This window comes from Perognathus longimembris, chromosome 24 (assembly GCF_023159225.1).
Source record: "Perognathus longimembris pacificus isolate PPM17 chromosome 24, ASM2315922v1, whole genome shotgun sequence".
Classification (NCBI taxonomy): Eukaryota; Metazoa; Chordata; class Mammalia; order Rodentia; family Heteromyidae; genus Perognathus; species Perognathus longimembris.
Window position 1 is genome coordinate 10763550 of NC_063184.1, and position 14466 is coordinate 10778015.

At 38.2% G+C, this 14466-nt stretch overlaps 1 protein-coding gene across 26 annotated transcripts in view; it reads right to left on the bottom strand.

The window, feature by feature from the left end:
* Ank2 (ankyrin 2) overlaps nt 1-14466 on the bottom strand; it is a 457187-nt gene that overhangs the window by 193449 nt on the left and 249272 nt on the right. The window lies entirely within an intron of this gene.

Below are 14466 nucleotides of genomic sequence, written 5' to 3' on the forward strand. Positions count from 1 at the left end.
CTGAATGTAATTTTATCAATATGTATGTGTTCAGGTAATTAGTATTATACATGTTTTCAGGGATTTAATCATGTTAATTTATCAAGTTAAACTGAGAACTAATTTGCTTCTCACATAATATATATATGTGTGTGTATTTATATACATATTTATGTGTGCATATGTGTATGCATGTATACCCTTTTTATTTTAAATTTAACATTAAGTTTGTTGACACTGGGTGGGTATGGTGAGGATCCAGAAGTGGATACAACATTATGTATTAAATTTAGCATAATTTGTAATTGTAATGTGTTTTTCATTGTACTTGCTTTGGGGGGAGGGGGCAGGGGACGCATGCATGCACATGTGTTGCTATAGATTGGATCCAGAACTTTGAACATGCCTAGGAACATATCTACCACTGAGGTAACTCCTCACTCAGCCCTGTTGCCCTCTATAGCTCAGGCTGATAGGCTTGTCTCATCCTCTGGCCAGATAGCTGGGATTTTAGGTGTGCACCTGCTAAACGCACATTAAACAAGAAAGTCCATTCACTAATTTGACATGGCATGTATTTTTTTTTTAGTTTTAGTGATTTCTTATTAAATGTAAAGTATTTCCATAGAGGGCATAGACTGACATAACACATTAGTCCTACGAAGATGCTACGTAGCATCTATACTTGTTTTTTATTTTTCTTTCCTCCTCCTCTTCCTCCTCCTCCTCCCTCCTCCCTCCTCCTTCCTCCCTCCTTTTCCTCCTCCTCCTCCCTCCTCCCTCCTCCCTCTTTTTCCTCCTCCCTCCTCCCTCCTCCTCCTCCTCCTCCTCCTCCTCCTCCTCCTCCCTCCTCCTCCTCCTCCTCCTCCTCCTCCTCCTCCTCCTCCTCCTCCCTCTTCCTCCTCCTCCTCCCTCCTCTTCCTCCTCCTCCTCCCTCCTCTTCCTCCTCCTCCTCCTCCTCCCTCCTCTTCCTTCTCCTGTGCCTCAGGGCCTCCTGCTCTCACTGGACTTTTCCCCTCAAAGCTGGTATTCTACGGCTTGAGCTACAACTCAAGAGCCTTACAGACATTTCTGTCCCGACTGGCTTCAAGCCATGAACCTCAGATCTCAACTTCCTGAGTAACTAGGATTACAGTTGTGAGCTACCAGTTTTTAAGCCACCAGCTTTTAGGTCAGACTCAAAAGATGTTTGGCTGTACATGTGTTTAGGGTGTTCAGTCAGTCTCTCCGCACCTTTATGCTTCCTTTTACCTTTTACTTCAATAAGAATAGCTAAATTCACTGTGTACCAAATGCATCCATAATCTCATTTAATCCTCCTGAAACTCCCAAATGAGGAAACTGAGGCTTAGCCAAGTGGCTTAGGCCCCTTGTTTAGGTATTTGGGGGTAAAAAATAGGGAGTGAGATGGAACTCTTGTCATTCTTACAGGGGAGTTCACTCTTCATTACCTCCTGAATTTGCTCAGCTGACTGACTTAGAGGAATCCACTGTTTACTGCTGCAGAATGACACTTCCACAGCCTTATTCCTCGCTCAGCAGGTAGGTTCTTTATGCACCCAATTCTTTCTTGTGTGGGAGGCAGGACAGAGTATTGCACCATAGAACCCTGCCACTTCCAAATGAGAATATTCTAACACAAGAATTGTGACTTTCAGACACAATTATCTTATTCAAAATAGTATTGCAGCCCAGAGCCAGTGGCTAAGGCCTGGAACCCTAGCTACTCAAGAGGCTGAGGTCTGAGGATCCTGGTTAGAAGCCAGCCTAGACAGGAAAGTCTGTGAGGTGTTTTTTTTTTTCAAATTTTTATTATCAAACTGATGTACAGATAGGTTACAGTTTTATACGTTAGGCATTGGATACATTTCTTGTACTGTTCGTTACCTCGTCCCTCATTCCCCCCTCCCTCCTCCCCCTTTCCCTTTCCTCCCATGAGGTGTTCAGTTCACTTACACCAAACAGTTTTGCAAGTATTGCTTTTGTAGTTGTTTGTCTTTTTTTATCCTGTGTCTCTCTATTTTGGTATTCCCTTTCAATTTCCTAGTTCTAATACCAGTATACACGGTTTCCAATATACTTAGATAAGATTACAGAGATAGTGTAGATACAATCACAGGAAGGTGATACAAGAACATCATCAATAGTAGAGGCTACAGATACACATGGGGCATTGAAAGTAGTTACAACTGTGATATCACAATCGTTTCCATAACATGGAGTTCATTTCACTTAGCATCATCTTATATGATCATAAGGGCATAGCTATTGGGCTCTTGTGATCCTCTGTTGTGACTTGCCTAAACCTGTGCTAATTATTCCCAATAAGGGAGACCATAGAGTCCATGTTTCTTTGGGTCTGGCTCACTTCACTTAGTATAATTTTTTCCAAGTCCTCTAACGGGCAAAAAGCTGAAACTGAAGCTAGGTGCATGTGGTGAGAAAAAAAAGCTAAGGGACAGCATCCAGGTCCTGAGTTCAAGCTCCAGTACCAACACACACACACACACACACACACACACACACACCATGGTATATCATATTCAACAAGCAAAACCACAGCAATGTTTCCATCCCAATTATCATTGTGAATATAAAAAGAAAAAAAAAAGACTTTCAACTCCATAGAAATGGCAGGCTTCAAAGACAACATTTGTTCCTCTGTTTCTAAAACAGTACTCAGACTTCTCCTTGTACATGCTGACATACTTCCCTGAGTGGGAATTAAACCTGGCCTGCTTCCAGCATGCCTGCAGGACCTCCCAGCTGTTCTCAGAGAATCATGACATCTGCGGTTTCCATGTGGATTACACCTTTAAGAAAGAATAATAGTAAACTATTTTTTCTCAGTAAAGTTTAGATAGTAAAAATGTACCCATACTTAGTCTTCTCCTCCAAAATAATTGAAGGGCTAAGTAAATGTGATATTATAAATGAAATAGTGTGTTATAAAGCCTACAGATATTTGGAAATGCATTCCATAGAGTGTGTATCTAAAACCGCATAAATTTTGTGTTCTACTCCTTTTGAGTCTTATAACAATTTCCCTTTTCTTCAGAAAAATAGTGGGATAATCATAAATATGCACACACACATATAAGATCTCATAATGAAACAGTCTAAAAACTAAATTTAAAAAATACTGACTTGTAGCAGTAATCTCCAAACTCATATTTAATACTGCATATTTTTGTGTTTTAGAAAATTCTATCTAATCTCCTACATATGTGTTTGTGTATATATATATATATGTAATGTTTTTCACAAAATTTGGATAATAATACCCTTCCTTTTACTTTTAAAAAGTAGCATTACAAAGTAAGTATTGACTTTACTATGCAAATTTTTGAAAAATATTCCAAATCTCATGTAATGGATGGTGGATTAGATTATTGTCACTTTTCACTTTCTCCAATCACTTTTACAGATGTAACTTGTCCTTTGAATTTCATTATTTTAAATAATACTACAATGATGGGTTTGTACATAAGTCTCTGCCCGTACTGTCTGTGTCCATAGTTTCAATTCCAAAAGAAGGACTTTTGAAGCTCTATAGATTCTTTGTACATGATGTGCACATTTCTATGGTTGTCAAAGAACTCTCCCCACTTCATCTTGAGTCCAAATTAGCTTTGCTCAGTTGATATGAATATCAATTGTGTTTTTAACTTGCCTTTTTCAAAAGTGCTGAAGAGTTTAAAAACATCATATTTATTGTCTACCATCATTTTTCATCTCTGTGCTAGCTGTCCTACAATTTTTGAGCTTTTGGATTTTCAGGTGAGGTTTTTATTTCTGAAATATTCATGTAAACAAGATAACAATCTTTTATTTGTTACAAAGTTTCTATTATATAAAGAAGTATACACTACTTTTAGATTTTTTATTTCATCTTATTTGTTTTCCAACCCTGAAATAGATGAAATTTTTCTTTATATTTTCTTCTCATGGGCTTCATTAATGATAGCTACTATTCATAATTCATATGGAATCATGTTACCACATTCCTTTCATATTATTCCTTTCCTATTTTCTACTTCCTAGTTATCTGGTGATCTGGACACAAAAGATCTGGTCTCCATTCCAGGATGGACCTGCACACAGCCCACCACCAATAACTTGGATGACAATAACCATGACTGGGCTCTGGCACACAGCTGAAATTTTGGTCACATTGAAAATAAAATGGCAGCTGGCATGTCCATGTGGATTGCTACTAATTTCCTTAAAGAATTAATTTGTGAGAATATACAAGATATCACCAAAGAAAAGACTGCATATGATGTAACCAAAGAAAGGATTCAAAGGACGAAAAGAGGGAGAAAGGTAGAAAGAAGGAAGAAATCAAGGAAAGAAAGAAGGAAGGAAGGGAGGGAGAAGGAGGGAGGGAGGAAGATGAAGGAAGAAAATATGGAATTCAAGACATACTGGCTTGAAATAAAATTGATATTTCATACTAAAATTCACCAACAATAATTAAAATAATAATAAAATTATTGTATAAATACTTAAAATATATGGCGTGCTGAAAAGACAATGTTTCAGATTAGTCCTGTTACATTAAAATGAAAATGTGCCCTGAACCTGGTTCAGTGTTTTGCACTTTGCTTCCTCATGTAGCACACTGTAACCTAACTTAGTTTGTAAACAAACTTGAGAGACACCGTCTTATAGCAATTTGCTGAGTCTCAGCCAATCACAGCTGCACAACTTGCACCAGTTACATCCTCAGAGAACTTTTCAGACCTTAAGGCAGAGGCTGAGTGAGCCGTAAGCAATCACACTATTTCTGTGGGTCACTTCCCTTCTCTTTGTATAATTACTGCCTGCCTGTACTGCTGCTGGAAGCTCTGGCTCTGAATGCTGGCTGATCCACAAATTATTCTTTGCTCGAATAAACTCTGCTTCATTTCACTTGTCCAAAATTTTCCTTCTAACAGTTGCTGTACTTTTAATGAGGACAGAAGAATTTTGTTAATCATGTCTTCATGCGCTATACAACCTTTTATGCAGAAGTATGGAAATCAGCCAGGATATTGTACTGGACTTTTAATTCCAAGGGAGTAACAAATCATTCTGAACAATCTTGCTGTTCAAGCTGGCTGCTCAACAACGGAATGAATTTCAAATATTTGAAATTGAGGACACATTTTCTTGAGAATCTTTTTACTACCTCGGTGCCCAGATATCTGATGGGAATTGATAGGGATAAACAGTGAATGAAAGTATTCCATGAAGGTATTACTTGTTTTGAAAGTAGAACTTAAATTTGTCCTAAATTTAAATGTATTCTATTACTTGTTTGGAAAGTATAACTTAAATGTACTCTATTATTGGTTTTTAAACTTGAGTGAAATATGGCTGAGAATCTTTCTTACTTTTAGGGGAAATAAAAGAAGGTTAAGAGGGCCTGTTTGTTAGCAAATAGCTGTGGGCAGGGGTTTTATATGGCTTGCACATATACCAGCACTGAGGCTTGAACTCAGGGCCTCAAGCTCTCCATTTGACTTTTGTTTTGTTTTGTTTCTTGCCAGTCCTGGGGCTTGACCTCAGGGCCTGAGCATTGTCCCTGGCTTCTTTTCACTCAAGCTAGTACTCTACCACTTGAGCCATAGCGCCACTTCTGGCTTTTTCTATATACGTGGTGCTGAGGAATAGAATCCAGGGCTTCATGTATATGAGGTGAGCAGTCTACCACTAGGCCATATTCTCAGCCCTCCATTGGCTTTTAAAATCAAAACTAACATTCTACCACTTCTGCCTTTTTGCTTGTTAATTGAAGATAAGGATGTTATGGACTTTTTTTTTTTAACCTGTGCTGGCTTTGAACTGCGATCCTCCAGTCTCATCCTCCTTAGTAGCTAGGATTACAGGCGTGAGCTACCAGTTCTCACACGTCCTTGAGGGACTAGTACTTTTTAACTGCTGATAGAGTGTTGGTAACAACTGAACTAAGTGAGATGGTAAGGCCAGTAAAATGGTAAAGGCTTTTGTTTATTCTTGTGCCCTCATACCCTGATGTTCCATATGCATCCCTGTCACTTTGGTGAGGTCACACTTTTACAATAAAGATAGTGGCCATCATACTTTAAGTTCACTTAAACATTACTTCAAGATCATGCTTCATGTTGTTAAATAAGGATGACTGGTTCATAATCCAGAGATTATAATTCAGGAGTTGTGGATGGGACTCTGAAATCTGCATCACTCTGAGGCATCTCAGAAGACTCTTCTGATACGCTAGTTGGTGGACTATGCATGCCCTAAAGGATTAACCACAGCATCTTGTTCTTGTGTTTATTCAACTCTTTCTAATCTGCCTATCAGTCACCTAAATCCATAAAAATGAATGCAACAACATATATATGAAGTTGAATGTTATAACTCATTTTTTTGAAAAGAAATAATTCTGCTTTAAGTGTGAAGGGGCAAATCTGTAAATTAAAGAATACAGAAATTGCTGCAATATCAGGAAAGATTTATAGCTACTTAAATTCCCTCCTTATCAATAAGCTCAATGATAACTGAGGAGGTAGAGAGGGGGAAAAAATAACTAAATTTTTAAATAAATGTCAGCAATATCCATAATTCATTAAAAACAGCTTCAAGGTAGCAGTCTATTATAAAACACCTGATTTTCAAGAAGTTTCAGAGCCAGGTGCTGGTGGCTCACACTGGTAACCCTGACAGAAGCTGACATGAATGGCTTTCAGTTCAAAGTCAGCCCAGGCAGAAAAGTCTATGAAACTCTTCTCTCCAATTAAACAGCAAAACTGGAAGTGGGGACATGTCTCAGTGGCGGAGAGACAGCTTTAAATGGAAAAGCTTAGGGACAGCACCCAAGCCCTGAATAAAAGCCCCAGTATCAGAAAGAAAATAAGTTTAAATACAGTTTATTAGCTCAGAGACATCTTTGAAGTGATTATATTTTACATAAACATTGTAATATTTTTACCTTTTACTAGCAAATACTAAAGAAAGAAAAACACACAAGGCCATGTGAATACAATATAAATATAGCCTGAAAGGGTGTCAAACACTTAAGATTTTGACAATCAAACATTATATAACATGGCCAAAATTCCAAAGAGAAATTCATAAGTGAAAGCCAAGAGATCAGAAAGAAAATGGGTAAGTCATGTAACACAAGTATAAATTTAACTAATGGCAAATTAAATCCAAAACAGCAAATGAAAGTGAGTACGGTTCAACAGATGTCTGTGTGGGAGGAAAGGAAAATATGGTTGAAAACAAACTGTCTCCTATGAATTGTCTATGCCATGCTCACACATATAATGAAGTAAAGCTATCGTGTATGCAGTGGAACTTAACCTTGTGAAACATATAAGAAAAATTATTCCACAGAGTTCAAGTAAATATAAATGTTTCATTTGGATATATCTTATTAAAAGAAAAATATAATTTAAAATTTTATATCAACTGTTTACATTATAATTAGTCCTCTAATCACCATATAATCTTTGATTTAAAAATTGTACCATTCCTGGGGCTTGAATTGGATGCTATCCTTTAGTATTTTTTCCTCCTCAAGGCTAGCACTCTACCACTTGAGTCACAGCTCCACTTCTGACTTATCCATGGTTAATTGGAGATAAGAGTCTTACAGATTTTTCTAACTGGTCTGGTACTGATCTGTAATCCTCAGATCTCAGACTTCTGAGTAGCTAGAATTATAGGTGTAAGTCATCAGTGCCCAACTTGGCCACATTTTTTTAATAATGCAACTATTGCAATTTAGGTGCAATTTAATATAGTTAATGAACACACATTTTAAAAAGATTATTATTTTTTATTAGGTGTTCTGTAATTAATACCTTTAAAAGTAATGTTTACCAATGCAGTTAGGGTACCTCCACTTTTTTTTATTCCAGTAATGGGACTTGAACTCAGGGCCTTGCAGTCTCACTTGGCTTTTTTGCTCAAGGCTGGCACACTACCAACTGAGCCATACCTCCGGCCCTGGTTTTTTGATGGTTAACCAGAGATACGAATCTCAGACTCTCTTCCTGGGCTGGCTTCAAACTGCAATCCTCAGACCTCAGCCTCCTCTGTAGCTAGGATCGCGGGCGTGAGCCACAGTGGCCGGCAGGCGCCAGTGCCTGACAGCTACATTTATTTTAGAGCAGGAGTTTACAATGAAAATTTCTGAGTTCCCAAATTCTTTAAATGACTTCCTTTTTCTTCCCAGCTCTGTCATCTTTTCACAGCCTTAGGTATATCTGAGGACTTGTCACTTGTAGCTGGAAAATGCCCACAACTAGATTTTCTACCTCTGGTGCTATTCTAGTCCTTAATTCATCTTTTCTACTTCCATTTACTAAGCCATCTATTAGATAGGTGCAAGGCACTTTGTCAAACATGTCAAAGAGAATGGAGCACATAACAGTAATGTCCCAACTGGATCTTCCTAAAACAGTCATTGGTGAGTCCTTGATTTTTTATACTCGTAGACTCAAACTTAAGTCCTAAATATTGACGAAGCTCTTGATAACCGGATCCCTCGCTAAATATCCAAATTTCTTGGGCTCCAGAATGTCCAATGAAGTGTTCCAGCTATGAAGGGGTGCACAATGTTTTCTCATTATTCTAACATCACTGTTGACCCCAGACACAGACTGACACCTGCCCATAGTGAGTTCAAGACTTGACGTTCCAGCCCCCGAGTTGTCATTATCAAATGCTTCAAAACACCCTACACCTTCACTCCAACTTATGACATGATGTTGACACTCCTGCTTTGTCCATCTTTAGAATACACTTCTTGAGGCCATATTGCCCAGCTTCTTCATCTTGGTAGGCCCCTGGGCTGGCACATTAAACACTTTTACTGAATGCACAAGGGTACTTTCTTCCAAAAGGTAGCCCAGATTTTATTTAGTCTGCTTTCAAAATCAACTTCAAGCTCCTAGTTCTGCTCAGGCAACTGCCGATCATAATGGATGCTGGGCCATAGCCCTAAGATTCAAATTGGTCCCCAAAGTCCAAACATAATCCCCTCATTCTTGTATTTCAGGGGAAAGAAGAGTAGGATGAAAATTCTTGGGGATGGGGATGCAGTTGGCCTCGATAGCAGGGACCGATTGGTAGGCTCATAGCAGGGACAATCTATTTAATTAGCCTGCATGGAAGCACATCAAACTGTAAACAAACGGTATGGCTCTTCTGCCTGGCATTGGCTGAATTTCAATGTCCATGAGTCATTCATGAGCACTGAGTTCTACATTCCAGAACTGAGTCCTTGCATTCCACAGCATCCTATAGTCACTTCATCATTCATGGGACACTGCATCTCACTATGTGTTCTGCTTCATTGATTACATGTACATAACTCTTGTTTCTAAAACTAGACTACACTCCTAAGAAACAGAAGCCATAGCTTACCTTCCACATCTCTATCTTTAAATAACTTGCCTAAATGTTACATAACCATGCCCAGGATCATTTCATATTCATTGACTGCTTTAGCAGAGTCATTATCATTATACTCTTACTTCTTGTTAGAGTTAATAGCAAAACTATCTCCACGAAGAAAATCTCCTTCTATTTTATGTAACTGCTTCAGAAGATCATTCTCACTGTGCCCCAGAGGTCACTTAATTCTATCTTATTTCTGCACCCTATTCTTGAGAGTTACAAAAGGAAGGAAGGTGTAACTCGTGACCTATGGATATGCTTCATAAAGAAGGAATTCTCTCCAGAAGACAATCTGATCCATTTTTTAGTGAATAAATAGCACAGTTGTACAATATTATCTTCTTTTGGCCTAAGTCAAAAAATAAAAATAAAAAGAAGTGCAATTTTTGCTTAGTAACCCCAGCCCATTGCTTTAATAGAAATGAAAAGGAAATTGTAAGTTTGAACATTTCTCACTTCTGTAGTTGATAGAGAGACAGAAACAGATGGAGACAGAGGAATGATTTCAGAGCCTGTCATTTCCTGGACTAGAATTTTGGGCGCTTCTAACTATATTTTGAATGAAAATTAAATTCCTCTACTAAGGTGAATGACTTGCAGAAAAAAAAACATTCAAACACCTACCAAGATTGGCCCATACTGCCTTCCATAGCCCATGGGTGTTCTTTCCCTTCTTTGCTCATTTCGTTCAGCCATATTTCCCAACTTCTCTCCATTAGCCATGCCAGCTCTTTCCTGTCCCAGCTTGATAGCCTATTTGCTCTCTCCCATATGTGTTTGAGGTTTGTCTCCCTGTGTTGTATGGTGAGTAATCAAAGAAGCCACATTTTGAAGGGTCAAATCTTGGGGTCTTTAATTAAAAGGCCTGCAACTGAATAGTAGACTCCTGTCTCACAGACCAGCAGCCAGAAAATACACCTAACACAGTTAGGAAACTGGCCAGAGAGGAAAGAAAGAACAAAACAACACCAAAAAACCAGTTCAGCTCTAATGGAGAGCTGAACTGGGATGCCACACAAACATGGAAACCTGTGGCATGGTATGATGGTGCCCAAACGGGTATGGGCCTAAATAGGGTCAGGCCAAGGTACAGGGTCACAGAAAACTCCCAGACCCAGGCTCTGGATGGACAGGTTTAGTAACTTATCAGCAAAGTGCCTGCCCCTGCCTCCAAGGATTCAGGCAAGCCAATCACATGGGAGGTGAAAGCTTTACCTTCACCCACCATGAAGACACAATGCCCGACCCTGCCTTTAAGCATGTGGCCAATACAGTGCTGGACAGACCAGATCGCCCTATTTCACCTGTACCCCAGGAGGGTTGTCTTATCATGACTCTGTAGCAAGCTCCTCTAAACATACCCACTCAATAAACAGTTGTTTAATTGACTTACTATCTTTTGAGTCAGCCTAACAGAAAAATGTGAAATTGTTTTTGTAATAGCAACACAATTCACTGCTCACCGACTAATGGAACAAGAAAATCTATACAACAGTACAAACATAATATAAAGAACTGAAAATTTCCTATTAGAACTGGGGGAAATTGGTAAAATGAATGAAATAAGACAATAAGAGGGCTGGGGATATGGCCTAGTGGCTAGAGTGCTTGCCTTGTAAAATGAATGAAATAAGACAATAAGAATCTCTGAAGGCGAAATGATTAATAAAAAAATAATTTTAAAACGTTTGTGATTAAGGGCTGGGGATATGGCCTAGTGGCAAGAGTGCCTGCCTCATATACATGAGGCCCTGGGTTCGATTCCCCAGCACCACATATACAGAAAATGGCCAGAGGGGGCGCTGTGGCTCAAGTGGCAGAGTGCTAGCCTTGAGCAAAATAAGAAGCCAGGGACAGTGCTCAGGCCCTGAGTCCAAGCCCCAGGACTGGCCAAAAAAACAAAACAAAACAAAACAAAAAAACGTTTGTGATTAAGCATCACATTTATGGCTTTGCTCTTGAGAAAAAAGCAAATTAATTTGCCAGGATAAAGAAACTCCAATGAAAACAATACCCCATGATCCTGATACAAGAAAAATATAGAGTGCATTCTGACCAGTATGCAAATCCATAAATCATGCCACAACAGAAATACATACCAAAAGAAGGAAATATAGTAAAGATATCTTCGTGCTGTTCTTCTAAATTGTACCTACCAGAGCAGGTTAAAAATCTCATCTATCTGGAGCCTGCCAGGCCTTGATGAAATGTACTGCTTCTTTCACATACCCAAAACAAGCCACTGCCAATGGTTCATGACTATAATCCTAGCTAGTTGGGAGGTTGAGATCTAAGGATTGTTTCTTCAACTTCAGCCCTGGTAGAAAAGTCCATGAGACTCTTTATCTCCAACTGACCACCCCAAAAGCGGAGCTGTGGCTTAAGTGGTAGAGCACTGGTTTTGAAAGAGAAAGCTCAGGTACAGTGCCCAGGCCCTGAATTCAAGCCCTAGTCCTGGAACAAAAATAAATATAAAATAAAACACACATAGCAGTCATCCTCACAAATGAACATAGAATTGTATCTGAGAGTTGATCCAAGTTTCCCCTCTGTGGTCAATTGGAAATTGTAGAAGCGTTATCAGGACTTATTTCTAATAAGAAAATTAAAACAACTAAATTTGGTTTTTGACTCTCCTGTCCTGAATGTTTCCTCTTTCTAGGAACTGCTGATTATGATCAAATAAGACACTTGAATGCTTTAAGGATTAATGTAAGAGGCTGCCACGTGGCCGTCATGACATATGCTCATGAGTGCTGTATTTTCATTAAGAAGATAAACATTTCCTCAGTGGATTTGGAGTAGGATCTTGGGGGAGGGGGGCGTGGAGGGAAGACTCACAGTTTCTCTAGTGACTTTGAAGACTGAAGGATGGGGGTAAGGCTATTCCAATGGCTAGCTCAGAGCCCAGTACAGCACAATTTAGGGCACCTGCCCTGGAGATTTGTCTATTCTTTCTCTAATACTAGTTCTGATTGTACTGGTACAGTAAAAAATAAAACTTATAATCAGATCTAGAACTGTATTTCCACATTGCTTGCAAAATAATTAGAATAATGAATGCTCAGGAATGCATTGTCTCAATATAATTTTCCAGGATTGGACATTGTTGAATTTTTAGAGCTTTATAAAATTAATAATTGGAATGATAACTTATTTTCATTTTTACGTTTATAAACTAGGAAAAATAGTAACTGAAGTCACAATTTAGTAACTGAAAAATTTAGCAATTGAAATTTCAGCAATTGTTGGAGTATAGCCAAGTCCATTTGTTTTCAATTTATTAATTGTCTGTTTTTTGGAACATAGCAGCAGACATGAATAGCTGTAACAGAGCCCATATGTTTCTCTAAGTCTAGAACATTCACTCTGTCTCCTCATGGATAAAATCATGTGAACTTTGCTCTGGATTAAGGAATAATGCATATATATATGATAAAAATACAGTTTTCCAAGTTATAGAATTTTTGGAGTATTTTTTTCACATTGATTGTTCTTCAATACTGTGATTTTTTCCTTCAATCTATATTAAAACTTAAAATTTATCAGCCTGTCATACCAATAGTCAGTTTCATATCCATAATAATTTTTTTGTAATTTCTGTGTTCAGTTGTATGTCGTGTATCTGGAGAATAATCTTACTGACCTTTATATTTAATTCTTAAGGTACCTTTCTTTTTTTTCATGAATTATCTTTTCTTAACAATATTTGAAAGGTGAAAAAAATAAGTAACTCTGGTACACCTTAAAAAAAACTGAAGCACATACAAGGCTCTGAGTTTCATCTCCAGCTCCACAATAAGCAAATAGAACAAACAAAAGCCTTTAGGAATGATTCAACTTCAAAGAATAGTCTAAAATCTAAGCTCGTTTTTAAAAAGTCATCAATCATCTAAAATCATCAAACAATCATCTAAATAAAGTATCATCTAAACAAAATAGATAAATTAGAAAAATCTACTTCTATATTGCCACAGGCAAACAAGGAGGGTTGCTCCTTGCTCACCTTTTCTGTCCCTTCAATTCAGTGGCATTGGAAGTGACAGCTGTGACAAACCCTCAGAAGACCTCCTGGTGGACATGGGTAATTTAAACTCTGCTCTTGGCTCTGAACCTACCCTGTGCAGTTGTTGAAGCAGGTGGCTTCCACTTCCCCGGAGGGACACCCCTTCCTTCCCACCTTTCAGTATCTTTATCCTGGGTCACTTCCATTTCCAGGGCCCTACAGCTTTCCACTGCAGTATGCTCTCTTCACACTGCCAGCCCTGCACATTGCTCTAAGCCACTTTTACTGACAAAAGCACACACATGAGTTGCCGTTTGACTACTGACACTTGCAATAACAAAACTCATCCAGCTCACATTAAAAAGCAGAGGGGGAGTCATTATTTCACACACCTCGCAGTCTCTTCTCACTCCGAGACAAAGGAATGTCCAGGAAAATACCAAGCCCTCAGCTTTCCTTCCTCCAAAATCCTACATATATTTGTTTCTTCAGGAATAAACTCAGGAATAAACAATTTGCAATAAGGTCAAGTTCCAGCAACTAAGAGATCAAAGATAAACTTTATTCTCCAGCACATTTGAAAGCCAAAATATGCCAGAAAGACATTCCTAGACAAATGTTTTTAAAAGTCACAATAACCTTTTTTGTATTTTCACTAATTTTTTAACAAACACATTTTATCAATGAATGATTAAAATCAGAGCGTCAAAATAAATATTTGATTGCTGGACTTTTAAGTCTTTTTGCAAACTATTCTCGTGGTCAGAATGGTCATTGAGAGACTTTCTCACTTAAGTGAATCAAGTATGAGAAGTAAAATACGTGTTAAGAGGCCGGAACTGAGATTCTCAGTTAACATATGCTTCCAAAATGCTCTATGATCTGGTGAAAGATGGAATGTATGAAGAAAAAAAAAAATATATATATATATATATACATATATATATATATATATATATATATATATATATATACATATGGCAAGGAAAAAGGCGCAGTCTGGGTAAGATTTGATGTATGTTCTAAGTTACTCAGAGATAGAAGAA